Source organism: Melospiza melodia, chromosome 21, assembly GCF_035770615.1.
Source record: "Melospiza melodia melodia isolate bMelMel2 chromosome 21, bMelMel2.pri, whole genome shotgun sequence".
Lineage (NCBI taxonomy): Eukaryota > Metazoa > Chordata > Aves > Passeriformes > Passerellidae > Melospiza > Melospiza melodia.
Window position 1 is genome coordinate 7,584,990 of NC_086214.1, and position 14,330 is coordinate 7,599,319.

At 46.2% G+C, this 14,330-nt stretch overlaps 1 protein-coding gene across 6 annotated transcripts in view; it reads left to right on the top strand.

Moving 5' to 3' along the window:
* Positions 1 to 14,330, top strand: part of COL26A1 (collagen type XXVI alpha 1 chain) — a 169,602-nt gene that overhangs the window by 45,182 nt on the left and 110,090 nt on the right. The gene's annotated exons all lie outside the window — the stretch shown is intronic.

Below are 14,330 nucleotides of genomic sequence, written 5' to 3' on the forward strand. Positions count from 1 at the left end.
ATCTCCACTCTGGAATCTGTGTTCTGCTACAGGTTCAGCTGTTAAGCTTTGGTCTTTGCTGATTGATGCAGAAGAGAGCAAAAGTAAATTTGATGCCTCAAACACATCTGAAATGGTCAGGAGTAAGAGAGGATGGTCTTCCTGAAGTATATCAAAAGCTGATTATTTATCAGTTCTTTCTCCTTGAAATTGAGATGATCCCAGAGTAATGGGTATCCTTTTTCCTGTCCAGATTGTTTTGTACCTTATTTATATCTCAAATCAGCAGAAACTCTGATCTTCACCTGGCTTTTTTATGGCAGCTTGTAGAAGAGTATATGTGAATATGCTGTGACAGCAAACCCTAAATCAACCCTTGGTCACTGCAAGCTGGAACAATTGGAAACCCAGGAAAACCTGTGTAACCTTTTGACCAAACCTGGGCCGATGTTCAAGATCTTTAACAAGAACTGAAGCCAGAACAGCTCTGATGACTTCAGACTTTCATTATGAGCCAGCTGTAGGCTCTAATGTGCACCCAGGTTGGGACAGAGGATGTAGTGGGTCAGCCACACCATTTGGGCAGGAATGTGCTTCCTCCCAGGGGATCCATTGAGAAATGATGTTCTCAGGGCTGCTTTTTGCTTTGGCACTGAAAAGCAGTGGGCACTTCTCCTTTTCACCACTGCTCCTGGGCACCAGCCATGTTGGGGCAGTCCTTGGCAGCTTCTGTCATGGTTTTCCTTTGCTCCCCAGCTCTCCCTGTGACCTTGAACAGTGAGCAGCTCCCTGGGAATCATCCTGTAGCTCTGTACAAACCCTGCACTACAACAGTGGGCCAGATTTGCTGGTCCAGGTGTGCAGCTGATTTGAAATGTGTGTTAAATCCCTTGTTCTGGTACAAATCCCCAGCAGCTTCATGTCCCATCCATGTGGATTGGAGCAGGCAGGGTTGAGCTCTGGGTCTGCATTAACCAGCTGAATAGAGGCTAACTTCAGTTTGGGTGCAATAATCAGCCTCTGCTGGTGCACTAGTATGGGCTCTCTCCCATTTGCTGTTAGCTGAAATGGATCCCAGTTTCTGAGAGGGTGTGGGAAGAGCTAAGAAGCAATTATCAAGATTTTTCTAATTACTACAGATGACAGAGGAGAGTTGGACCACTGATGTTTATATAACAAAACTCTGTGGAACCTGTATAGAAAGGGAAGGTGATTTCATTTCAAAACACATCAACATGTTGATTCTACCCACTCACATTCTTGTAACTATGAGCACTTGTGTGGTCTGGATTGGATCACTTGTGGGACATGGACAAAAAGGGACAGGGGTTGTCATATCCTCTGTCTTTTGAGTTTTTCCAGGCTGTTGCAGGAAGCTGGATTTTGGAGAGATTTTCTTGCCTTCTAGATGTCAGCATTAGTTGTGATGTTACCTTTTGACTTAGGAGTTTTCTTACTTCACTGTCAGTAACTACAACTTAGAGCTTCTGCCTGTTGTCTTTGACCTTGTTTTGGCTGCTTTTTGTCTGCCCACTGAGATAACAGGAAGGAGCACAGTGTGTGTAACCTCCATGTGCATTTCCTTCTCAGCAACATTAATGCTCCTGTCAAAAAAACCAGTTGGGCTTGGGCTGGGTCTTTGTTGTAGATCCCTTCCAACAGGGACTGCTCTAGAAAACAATTTCCTGTGTGTGACATTCCTGTGCCTTTTGAGATGCATGCTGTGGGCCAAGTTCCATCCAATGCACCTGCAAATCCAGGTTTCTCTTTGGGATCTTGGAGCTGCTTTGGATTCACAGAATTCACAGAATGACCAGGTTGGAAGACACCTTCAAGATCAAGTCCAACCCAGCCCTAACACCTCAGTTAAACCCTGGCACCCAGTGCCACTTGGTTAAACACACCCAGGGATGGGGACTTCACCACCTCCCCAGGCAGCCATTCCAGAACTTTATCACTCTTTCCATGAAAAGCATTTTCTTATATCCAACCTAAGTTTCCCTTGGCACAGCTGAAGACTGTGTCCTCTGGTTCTGTCAGTGCTGCCTGGTGGAGACCAACCTCACCTGGCTACAGCCACCTTTCAGGGAGTTGTAGAGAGAACAGCATGGGTGCTTCTCTGGGTTTGCTGCCATAAAGACAGTTTTGATGTGTCCTGAAACATCTTCCTGAGTGTTCTGCTCCTGCTCCTGGGGTATCCAGCTTGCCCATGCAAACAGACCAACCTCAAACCCCCTAAACATCGTTTAGTGTTCAAATTGCACAGCTTTCTCCCTCACTCTAATGACTAAATTCCACTTCATTGATGCAATAGGATGCTTCAGGCCATGTTCTGCAGGGCAGTGATTGCAGCTCCTCCTGTGATTAAAGTCACTTGGCCAGCAGCCCTTATCACAGCAGGGTTCATTCCTCCAGTAAGAGAGGCTGGTGCATGTTAACCACACTGGGGTTCCAGATTTCATAGCCTTGGGACTTCTGCCTCAGTAGTGAGAATACACTGGGATTTGTTGTGATCCCACCTGAGCCCCACAGGACATTTGGATAATGGGCATACAGCAGGATCTGGGTGCCTGTAGCCATCAATCTCCACAGGCACAGTAGATGTTTTTATTGCCCTTGCTTATCTGGCTGTCCCTCACTCTTTTAATATGAACCATACCAAACAAAGCTGACTGAGGATGGAAGATTATCTGTGGTATTCATCACTTGTAGGAAGGGGAGTTGGTTCAGTGTTGGCTTTTAGCATTTGCTAGGCCTTGTCTCCTTGACAGAAAACAACAGACTAAAGCCATTACCAAGAACAGCTGCTTAGAAGGGGCTTTGGAATATTTTTTCCGCCTTTGCTGACCTGAACCACAGCAATTATAAGTTCTGGTTATTGTAAACTTACCACAGAACACAAGGCATACCTTAAAATGATGTCATGTCTAGACATACAATTCAGGTATAAATTATGGAGAGAAAGTAGCTTGTTCAGTGGTTAAACTGTAAAAATTTAACAAGATATTTCTGTGTCTCTAGCCTTCACTCTTGCATACATATTTCTTTACCTCTTACCAGGAGAATTCTGCGACTGCCTCTTAATTTTTTGTGTTGGGAGATGGAATTTCCTCCCTGTTCTCCATTTCATTTCCTATTTCTGCCTCGCTGGGTCTCAAGGGAAGCTGTGTAGCCATCTACTCAGAGTCCAGAGCTGGAGAAGAAGACTCTTGGGTCCAGTCATGACTCAGGCAAGGTCACACAAGGGGTGATGTACAGCAAACTTTCCAAAATTTGGCTTGCTATTTTGGGTAGCTTTGTTTTATGGGGTAGTAGAGGAAAGAGAACTCTGCTGTAGTGCTCAGGTGCCTGATTTTCCAAATACTCAGAATTTGGAGTCTTGGCAACATCCCAGTGAAGCTGCGTGGGCCTTACATTTCAGGGGAAGTTGGACCCCATTTACAGCAGGATCATCCCTGTGGTTGTGTGAGCTGGATTTCTGTCTGGAGTCACTGCTGCAGCCCTCAGGGGGATGGTGGGCACAGCTGATGGGCAGTCTCACCTGGGGGATTGAGTGCTGCAGGCTCAGAGGGGGCGTGGCTGTTACAGGTGCTGGGGAATGGGGTGTGCACATCAGCGAGCAGCATGTGCAAATCTGTGTCCTGCCCACCACCAGGGACTTGGGCAGAACTCCACTGCTGCATGGGGAGGGTTGCCCTGCTGACAGGGCCTGGTTACTCTGACTTGTGTCAAATGCAGCTCCCCATGCTTGGCCTGGGCTGAATTTCCCCATGAGATGGGAATGGTTGGCTTAGCACCTGGTGTGAACTGTACCTGCAGGTAGCTGCAATGAAAGGCAGCTTTGGAGGTGGGGGAGGCCTGTTGGGTTAGCAAGGCTGTGCAGGGTTATTCTCCATAGTGTATTCTGTTGTGCTTTTCCTGGCCTAATTACACAATCCTTAAATGAAGGAATTTGGCAAGAACATTCTTCCGTTTCTACTGGTGCTTGGTCTCAAGTTCTCTTAGTAAGCTTTTTCTCAGTCATCTCCATTAGAACAAACTGCCATCTAGAATTTCTCTGTGTAGAAGCCTCTTGTGGATTTTGCTGCCAAATCCAAATATGATACCTCCTACCTGAGAAGCACCTTGCTGTCCCCAGACACCTGGTTTGCCATCTGTGTGTCCTCTTGAGAGCAAGGATCTAACTCTTGTCCTACCTGGGCATCTCATGCTCTTTTTTTAACCCATAATCACATCAGTTTGTTTCCTGGAAGCTGTCTATGCTGCAGGTCTCTTGAGACAACTATTAATGCTCAGCAAGCAGAGATGGCAATTGATTCTAGAGAAGTTGTTCTGCTCTTGTTGCCATGGGGACAGTTTTGGAATACACTGAAGAACAGTTTCACTCTATTTTCAGCTTATGCAGCAATGTTCTCAATTCCAAAGGGGCACATGTTTCTGCAGTCTCATGAACTTGAAGCATCCACACTGGCAACTGGTGTGGAAGACTTTTCTTTGGTATCCATGAACTTAGGGAGAGAGCCCTAAGCCTTGGTTCACTCTCAACACCCATTTTTTGGTGGAACAGTGATCAGGTCAACTGTCCCTGTGCCATAGATGCCAGATCTGCTCTGGAACTGTGGCTTTCTTGTCCAGACCAAGTATTTGTACAAAAGGTCCCCAGGTTCTTTCTGCTGTCCTGCTTTTCAGGATCACAGCAGGACCTGTTTTCATTGGATGCATTTGTATCCATTGTTTCTCCTGGCCTCTTTGTCCCCTGCCAGCCAGGAATGACCTTTTTCCTGCATTGTTTCCCTGCATTTGCCCCCTGCTTCTCTGCTGCCTGCAGGACAGTGTGTGGAAGGTGAACATTGTGCATCTTGCTAGGGGTCCTCTGAGGGATTAATGCTCTGTGCAGAGGGCACAAACCTTGAGGTACTTATGAAGGCACCACAAATGCTATAATGTCTTCAGAGATCCAAATAAAGTGATTGTTGAAGCAAGGCCACGGAGTAGATGCTGCCACTGGAATACTTTGTTTTAAGAGCACTGAAGAAATTAAAACTCCCACTGCACCCTTCCAATGTCTTGCACAAGTTGAGGTGGCCTTAGGGCCCCTTTTCAGCTTTTGATTGAGTGATTGTTTTTGTACATGGATGTCTTTTTTTTTGTTTTCTTTAATGGCTATTAAACATAGGAGGAGAGTGTTATTACAGCTCTAAGTGCTGGCAGCCAAAGTTTGTCCTCACTTCTGCTTCTAGGGTATCCACTTGCAGTTGTCCCAGTTTTCCCTATTCATGGCTTTTAAGAGGTTCTTTTCCTTTCATGAGACTCTTGATCAGCTCAAGTACAAACAGATGGAAAGCAGCAGAGATCCAGCTCCATAGCAGCACCCAGGCCAGGGCCTTAACTCATCTGAAGTGTTTGGTGCTCAGGGACAGGGCTGCAGCCAGAAATTGCATAACCTGGGGCAGGATGCTGTAGGTTCCTCCATGTGCTGTCCTTCACTATTCTCCCATCTTTACCTCTCCCTCACCTCCCCTTTCACCACGTCTTTCCAAGGCTCTTGTTTGCCCAGATGGAGCTGACTTACCAGAATACTGAGGTGTCCCTCTCCTGGCCAAGTCCAAGCACAGGAAGGTACAGGCTCAGCTGGCACCTGTCCCCTCCCTGGGCACAGAGGGACAGGGAATGATGGCTGATGGTCCATGGGAGCTGAAAGTCACAGAGAAACAATTGGTGTTTCATGGAAGAGTTGTCTTGGCGCCCTCTCTGTTTTATGGTGTTTAGGAAGTGCTCTGCAATGGAAGAACTGTTTATTTGGATAAAGGATTCTGGTCCTGCTGCTGAGTGTGTGTTGTGAATGCCAACTTCTGCTGTTCCTTTCCTCAAATACCCACAAAACAGAAGCCCTAGTTAGCACAGAAATTGTCACTAATGGGCCATCTTGCCTCGGGGTGTGTGTGTGTGGTTTTGAGGCCCTGGTCACTGCATTACCTCGGTTGTGAGGAGGTTTGGCCATGTCCTGACTTTGTGCCAACAAAGGGAATTCTCCACTGGACCACTGTGTGTGTTTCTCCTGTGGAATGATCACCATGTAACTTTGCCAGGGTCAGTGGGAGCCATCTTTCAAACAAATGTCATATGCAAGTTTGCAAATCCTATTGTCCCAGGAAAAATTAACTTTCTCCAAAGTGTTGAAGTGTTGCAGGAAGCAAAACTTCAGACTGTACAGGAATATTGAACTATGTGGAAGTTGGAGAATTTTCCCACTTCTGCTCCATGTGGAGTAACTTAGCTTTTTCAGCACCTTAGGGGCATTGACATACATCCAGAGAAGGGAAAGGAGCAGAAATGCAAGAAATGAAAATGTGAAGCAGAGCTGCTTAGGCAGAGACCATGCCCTGGATATAATACTCCCTTTTGCTTCAGATTGTATAGGATTTTTATGGGGAAGGGAAGAGATATGATCTCTGGGAAGAACACACCTATTCTGCAGCTTTCTACTCAGAGATGGCCCTTAGCAAGTGTGTGTGGACAGATAAGCTCTTAATATGAAGCAGAGCTTCTCCAAGTTCTTCACAATATCTCTCTGAGTATCACCACTAGGAACTCTGCAGGGAGAGGTTTTGTTTAATTTCAATAGAAATTTTAAATTTTAATAGGAATTTTAACTTGTAGGAAGTTAAAGTTTGGTTCACAGTGGGACTAGCTTCTCATACATTGTGGTTGGGTCAGTGCTGTTGGGAACTGAACAGGCCTGTTGGAAGTGAAGCAGTGGATGGAATGCAGTGTGAAACTTGCTGAGATGCTGATTCTGAATAGATGTTGTGTTGCTTAACACAAAATAACAATTTCCCTTTATATAAGTTGTAAATATACATAGAAAAAATGTGTGTGCATCTGTGGATGTACTGAAAAGAAACATCTTTGCTCACAGATTTTCATGTTTTCCTCTGGCTGATAACCCACTCTGGCATTTTGTGCCATGTAATTGCAGGACTCTCAGTCCATCCATTTTCCAAGTGGTGCTTTTGGCCACACCAGCAAGGCAGGCTGTGAACATTGTGAGGACAGACTCCATCACATTTTTCTATAATCTCAGCTAGTTCCTGAAGTGGAGCTTTGAGTGACTGGTGACAGATCTGCTCTACGTTTGGAAGCAAATGCAAATTATTTCAGAGAAAATCTTTTTCACAGAGCAAGCCTCTGCTGGCTGGGGAGGAAGGATCAGATATATTCACCTAGGCTTTCTCATCTAGCCAGCTTCACATTCCTTTCCCTCCTCCTCCCAGGCTTCTGTTTCTTTTGTTTCCCCCCAAGACCCATTGTTCTTGTTCTCTTCCCGTGGTTAAGGCACAGCTGGAGCCAGGAACAGCCAGAGAGCAGTTTTGGGGTGCTGGGCTGAGGTGGGCTCCCCATTCCCAGCCCCAGCTGCTCCACTGTGCCCAGTCCTTGGTGGCTCCCAGCAGCTCCCACCAGTGCAATCATCCACAGCTTCTGCTGCCTCCACAGGGTCAGGTATTCCAAACTCCTCTGCCTGTACTCTACAAGTACAAGGCCCCTTCTTCTGCACTGCTAATGGGGAATAATCACATCAGTGAAGCTTTAAATGTGGGAAAAGGAACAGGAGGCAATTGTTTCCTCATCTTCCTGGCATAAAGCACCCCAAACCTGGGATGTTGTAGACAGAAATTTGTTCTGAGAGCAGCAATGCCTGGGGAAGCCTCTCTGTAACTGGTACTAAACTGAATTTCACTCCTGTGCTGACAGGATTGTCCCCACCTTGCTGTGGGTTTTCAGAATGGCAAAGCTGCTCTCCTGTGCTTGGCTCCTCAGGCTGAGGAAGGTGAGGGAACTGTCCCAGCTCTCAAACTGGGACAGGGTGTGGAGGCTCTGTCTCTCACCCCTCACCCCTCCTTGTGCAAAGGAACCAGAGGGTGAATCCAGCAGGAGCTTCTCTCCTGTTCCTCAGCCACCTGAGGAAGGGATCTCCTGTGCCTGCTTTCTGCAGCTGCCTTCCCTGGAGGGCTCCCCTGATGGAAATGCAGGAGGGCTCTTGGCTTGTGAGAAGGAAAATGATGCTTTGGAAATTACCAGACTCCAGGATTTAACTCTTTAGCCTCTGGAGTTCCCAAGCGTGGACTGCTTCAATGTGCTGAGTTAGCCCCGGCTTCCCGAGTGTTCTGCAATTGAGCTGAGCCTTCTGGGATGTGCAAGGCAGCCCATTTTCTTCCCTGCATCCACAGAATCCCAGCTGTGCAGGTGAGAAATCATCAGGGAACAACCCAGCAAGAAAAGAAGGTGAGAGCAAGTGCCTGAACTCTGAAAAGCAAAACTCTGGGAGTGGCTCACCTCCCTCCCCACCTTTCCTAAAGCTCAGCAGCACTCATGGAGCTGGAATAGGGGCTGCATTTATCAAATTCCTGTCTGCAACAGCAATGCAGTTGTTTTAGATTAGTGTACAAATAGACATTAGTGTAATACATCTGTTGTTAATCCACATCTTGGTAGAAAAGAGATGCCAACACATCATTTATTAGCCACATCGATCCTATAATGTCCTTTCTTTTGTCTTTTGAGTATGTAATGGGTTCCAGGATGTCTTTTATTTCATTGTGTACCACATTTCCTCTTGTCTAACATAGCAGGACATAATGTGTTCCAGGATATAATTTATGCCATTTTGGAACTGGACACCACAGAATGTATCCTGAACTTTTCTGAAAACCTTCAGTGTGTTGTGCTCTGCTCACAGGTCTTTGCACAATTGATGGGTAGAAAGAACTGGAAAACCAGTAGGAAGGAAAGCAGGAAAGCAATTTATTCTTAGTCCAAGGAGAGCAGAAGGACCATGAGGAACTCTGGATGCTGGCATGGCAGGCTATAACTCTTACACCCTTGATTTGTTTAGAAAAGTGGAAAGAGAAGTGGTAAGACCCTGATAGTTTCAGTGGGATTCCACCTTGAAAAGGAACCAGTGAAGGGGAAGCTATTTATCTCCTTTTTTTGGTGAAAATTGAGAGCTGCTGCTTATCTGACTATATCAAAACTCTGTGCCTGTCATAGGTGAAAAAATGAAAACCACTTCACTGTCTTTTTCCCTGTTTGGTGGTGTTAATGGGGTTTGAGAAGCAGATGACATTTGCAGGTGATGAGGGAAGCTGGGACACAAGACCTGCTGAAAGTTGGGGAGTTTGGTGGTAATTTTCTTGTGGAATGATCATCTGGGGAGGAATTGGGAGTGGCCATTTGCCTGATAGCTTCTGCAGGAGTCTGTTCCTTTTGCTTGTCTTTGTCATGAACTGAAATCCCACCCAGAATGATGGAATCCCAGTCCTGCATCTCCTCCCCAGTGCAATATCCCAGCGTCAGCTTTGGCCTGAACCAGATGTTCACTTTGTGGTGGAGTTGGACACTTGAGCAAGAGACTGGTTCAAAGGGACAGCACAGGATTTCAAATCAGCTTCTGCACAGAGGCAGGATCACCATGAGCAGAACCTTTGAGTTTTAGGTCAGACCAACAGTTGTTGTCAACTTATGGAAAGGCTTTTAAAGATAAAATATTTTGGCATGATAAAATAGATTCCTTTTTTGTTGTTGTTTATTTGTCTTTGTTCTGTTTGTTAGTTTTTGTTGTTTTCTTTCTTTCATCCAAAGATCTCACAGCAGACAATTTGTCTTGCACTGTCCCAGTTTCCCTGCTGTGGACCCCATTCTGTCTGAGTGTGTCTGGCTTGTGATGCCTCAGTCCTGAGGCTGGAAGGTAACAATGGCCCTGTTAACTGCAGCCCTGAGTTCTTGCTCCATCAGACCTTTTTCTTTATTTTGTGCTGCTTTTAATCCCAGGGATAGCACAGGGAGTCTGGGGAAGGGTTGCTGGGGTAACAGAGACGTAAGACCAGAGGGAATAATGTTAATAAAATAAATTGCTGACTTTGAGCAGTCTAATAACTCAGACGGGTGAGTTCTCAGGCTTGACATCATGTTTTTGTCCTTTCCTCCCTCCTGCCCTGCCTCTCACTTGCAGGCACTGTCATTCACAGGCCTGCAGTTCAGCTAAATCCAATACAGTGTCATGTCATTAGCACACAGGTCTCCTGTGCCGGGATCTCATTTCCAGGTCTCCAGAGAACCAAATCCTCCAACTTTTAAAAAGACAAACTGTTGTAGAAATAGGAAACTTTTATTCCTCTCTACACAGCTCAGCACCATTCCTGTGCAAGGGGGGATAGAATATGAAATAACAAACAGCACAGACACCAGTCAAGTGGTTAATTCTCCTGCCAAGGCATAAGAATACCAGAGGATGGGAAGGAGTGGAGAAGTTGGAGTTATTTATGTTGTGAATAACAGCTGTAGGTCTGTATCGTGCTATAAACACAGAATGGAGTCTCAAACTGAAAGCTCTTCCTGTCTGCACTGTCTGCTTTAGTTAAAGGATCACAAAATGAGGGCAGTTGTGAAATTGTGTGTTTGCATATGAATGGGCTCCAGATCTCAGTGTCACAGGGCATGAACAGAGCTGAATTTTCTGTGTGGTTCAGAACTTTTTATTCCTATTGAGATCTCTTCTGGTTGCATCAGAGCAGATAAACCTCTCAGAGCACTGCCCAGCTAGAAAATTGAGGTGCTTGAGAAGAGCCCTAAGGAAGGATAAAATTTTCTCTTAACTGTCTGATGTATGGTCCTTTATACTTTCCTTGATGCCAGCCCTTTTCAAAAACTACTTCTTCCTGGCACTTTTTATTGGCATTTACCTTATTCGTACCTGAGGCAGGTAGTGGCTGTTGAGGGCCTAGATGGCACTTTGTGCTACCACCATGAGTTTAAGAGCTCCTTAGGAGGAATGGTGTGTGCCTGTGCACAGAGCAGGAATTAACACCACACTTAAGTGCTGTGCAGGTTGGGACACTGAGGGAAAACTCCAGTGACTTTCCCGTGGTTAACAAACAGTCCTCTGTAGAAGATGTTGGTTCTTCTCAGCTCTGTGCCTCAATCCAGTTTGCATTTTCTCTCCCAGGAACAAAAATGACAAATATTTGAGTGATAGAATCTGCCTGCATCATGAAAAATTCTGCCCCTGTCCTTTTTCTCCTAGACCAAGCCCACTTTGTGTAGCGCTGCTGAGGGTCTGGTGAAGCCTCCCTGCCCTGCCTGGCCCCCAGCATGGCCTGGTGGAAGATGTAGTGCCCCAAACACTTGACCTCTGAGCAAATTGGCTTTCCTGGGGTCCAGGTAAAACCTGTTTGTGGTCCTCATCCAATCCTTGGTCCTTTAGACACATGTTAGCTCAGTTGGTTAGAGCATGGTGCCTATATCACTGAGGTTGTGGTTCAATCCTTGTATGGGCCATTTGCTTAAGAGCTGAACTTAATGATCCTTGTGTCCTTAGTCCCTTGATGATCCTTAGTCCCTTTCAACTAAGAATATTCTATTTTGTACACTCTGGTTTAAGTGGCTTAGAATGGCCAAGGGAGCCACTCCTAGGCCGTGTGTGCTCCTGTCTGGGCCCTGCAGCCAGAAGGTTGCAATTATTTCCTTGCTCTTCCAGCCTTCATTATGCTGCTCCTCATGCCTTCATATGGTAAAGGACGCTGCCGTTCTAACAAGCTTGGCTGGAATAATCATTCCTTTGTGGCAAATACTTCCCCTGGCTTGAAGCTATTCAGTGAGACCAAGGAATCATCTTTATCTTTTGCAGTGGGGTGGGGATGCTGCTCTCTCAGCCCTGTTCCTGCTGATGCAGGTGTACATTCCTGTGAGAGAGGGGAGGAAATACTTCAATTTTGGCTGTTGAGCTAAAATTGAAGTGTCTGCAGCTCACAAGCCCCAGGAATGTGCTGTTGCCATGGTGCTGCAGGCTGGGCAGTGCCATGTGCTGGTGCCACGATTCCCCTGACCACTGGGGGGTGGGTTAAGAATCCTGTGCCAAATTAAGCTCAGCAAGCACCAGCCCACAGAGCTGTACAGGAAAATGCAGTGAGGGAATGGGATGACTCTGTGGGAACTGCAGGCAAAGCAACACTGAAGACACAAAATACCTTGGAGGTGGTTGGTTTGCTACATGCACTTTCTCAGATGAAGCCCTTTCAGGTACTCTTTTGCTTGCACAACACATGGTCCAGTAGGTTAAATTTGGTCCCTTCCTACCCCTGAAGGCCCTGGAACTGCTCTGAATTTACCCCAGCAGAGCTGAGGTTGGGTTTAGAGCAGATGGGAAACTTGGCAAGCTGTGCAGGCAGGATGGCCTTTACAGGGGCCAGGCATGAGTGCACATCTGTGTGCTCTGCCATTCTGTGAATCTAGTGAGAGAGGGTCTTAAGGGGGTTAGAAAAAAAAAGGAGAAATCATGGTGTGATGCAGTGTTTTGGCACGACTGAGTTATTTTCCTTAATAGTTTGGAGATGATTTAATCTTGGAGATAATTAAATTGAAGGTGTCATTTCAAAAGATAACAATGTCTGTATGAGCTCTGTTAGGTTTGGCATAAACTTCAGCTTGTTTTGTGGGGATAGAGGGATTTTCTTGAGTGGAACATGGGGGAGGAAAGTGGAACATGGTGGAGGAAAGGCAAGGCTAGTTTGATGGTATTTATTTCCACCCTTTCTTGCTATAAAATAATCTGACATAATGCAGAGCACGAAGGCAGCCCCTGTGACTTCAAGGGGGGGTGAGAGAGAAATACTCCCCTGGACTTGAGTGTGGCTTCTGACAAAGAAACATCTTAGATCAAGTCCCATCTTCATGTGCCTGCTCCCATGACCTGCTCAGGGAGAGAAACTGGACTGGGAAGCAGTGCTGGGTTCAGGAAGCACTGTGAGCTCTGCAGGGACCATTCTCAGGGGTGTGGGGGTCCCAGGGTCCTTCTGGACTCCCAAAATGTCACTCCTCCACTGTCACTTATTTCAATTGGAAGGTCCCTGTATGTGATGTGTGGCTTGCTCTGTGCCTTTCCTGCAGGACAGGTAGGTAATCATGACAGCTACCTCTCCTTCCACCCCAACAGGGGAAGTTCTGCCCTGTGCTGGGCACGACTCAGTTTGTGGTCACTGTGGGGACATTCTAATCCTTATGCTTTGGGTACAGGTCTCCTCCAGAGCTGTGTGTGATGTGGGGGACTCACCCAGCCAAAATTTAACATTTAGCCTTCTGGTATGTGACCTACGGGTGACTGGAACACGAGTTCCAGAACTGAGGTGCCAGCTTGCTCCTATGGACCCTCTTGCATGGTTGGATGGAGCCAGCCTGCAGTTTCCCCAGCCAGAATCCCTGTGGGTTGGCAGGGAGCCCTCAGTGCCACGTGTCAGTGCTCTGCTCCATCCCTGCCGTGCCCCAGGGGTGATCAGGGGAGCTGGGGAGCAGGTCCTTGCCCAGGACACCTGCCTTGGTGAGCTCTCCCCTCACTGTCCTTAAAGATGTTCCCTCAGCCCAGCCCTACTCAGCAATGGATTTGTGCAGCAAGAGATTGGCAGCAGTTTTCCTTCTCTTTGAACACTGCATTTTTAGTGATATTTTGCCTTTTTTCTAAATGCTGCATTTATTTCTCTGGGCCTCAGAGCTCTGCTGCCACCAGTTTAACACCAGCTGTGTGACCCTCAGAGAAGAAAGGCTCTATGTCATAAAGTGTGTGTCTGTAATTTTTTTTTCACTTTAGCTCTGATGTGAAAAGCTCTGTCTGGGCATTTAAGTGGAGTAGCTTGTGATATACAGCAATTTATGTAGAGGTTGGCAGGGGTTTTTTTCCCTTGCCAGCAGGAGAAGGAAGGGGACCTGGGACCTCCTTCTGGTGAATTACTTAGAAAAACAGCCAACATTTAAAATTACAGGTTTGGAATTGAACTATAAATTCCAGTGAAGTAAAAGATCCATGAATAATATGTCATTAGTCTGAAATATAATTTGTTTGTATGTTTTAAGCAGTAGAAAGGAAACAGGATATAATTCCTATTAGCAACGTATATATTTTCCCCAAGCAAGAACCAGCTGCCTGATGGAAAGTTTATGTTTGCTCCATAAATGTTTTTAACTGTTTGGTTGTACTGGGTTCTTTTTCCAGTGGTGCACAGAGCTTTAATCTCTCCTGGTTCAGCTAGGCTGATGTTCTTCCCTCAGTCTGGGATTGTGTGCCCTCTGTTCAGTGTGAGCATGTCATGGGCTGCCACAGATTTAACACAAGATTCAGAAATCAAGAGTAAGTTTGTCTGTCTGCTCTGATGGGCATCTTGAGAATTACAAGCCAGACTCACAGAAGATCTTCTCACATTTTTGCTCAGATCTGTGACCTGGAAAAGTCTAGTGAAACAGGAGGAAGTGTTTTTACAAGGGACTTTTTGCATTTCTCACATAGCGTTGGACCCAGCATAATCACA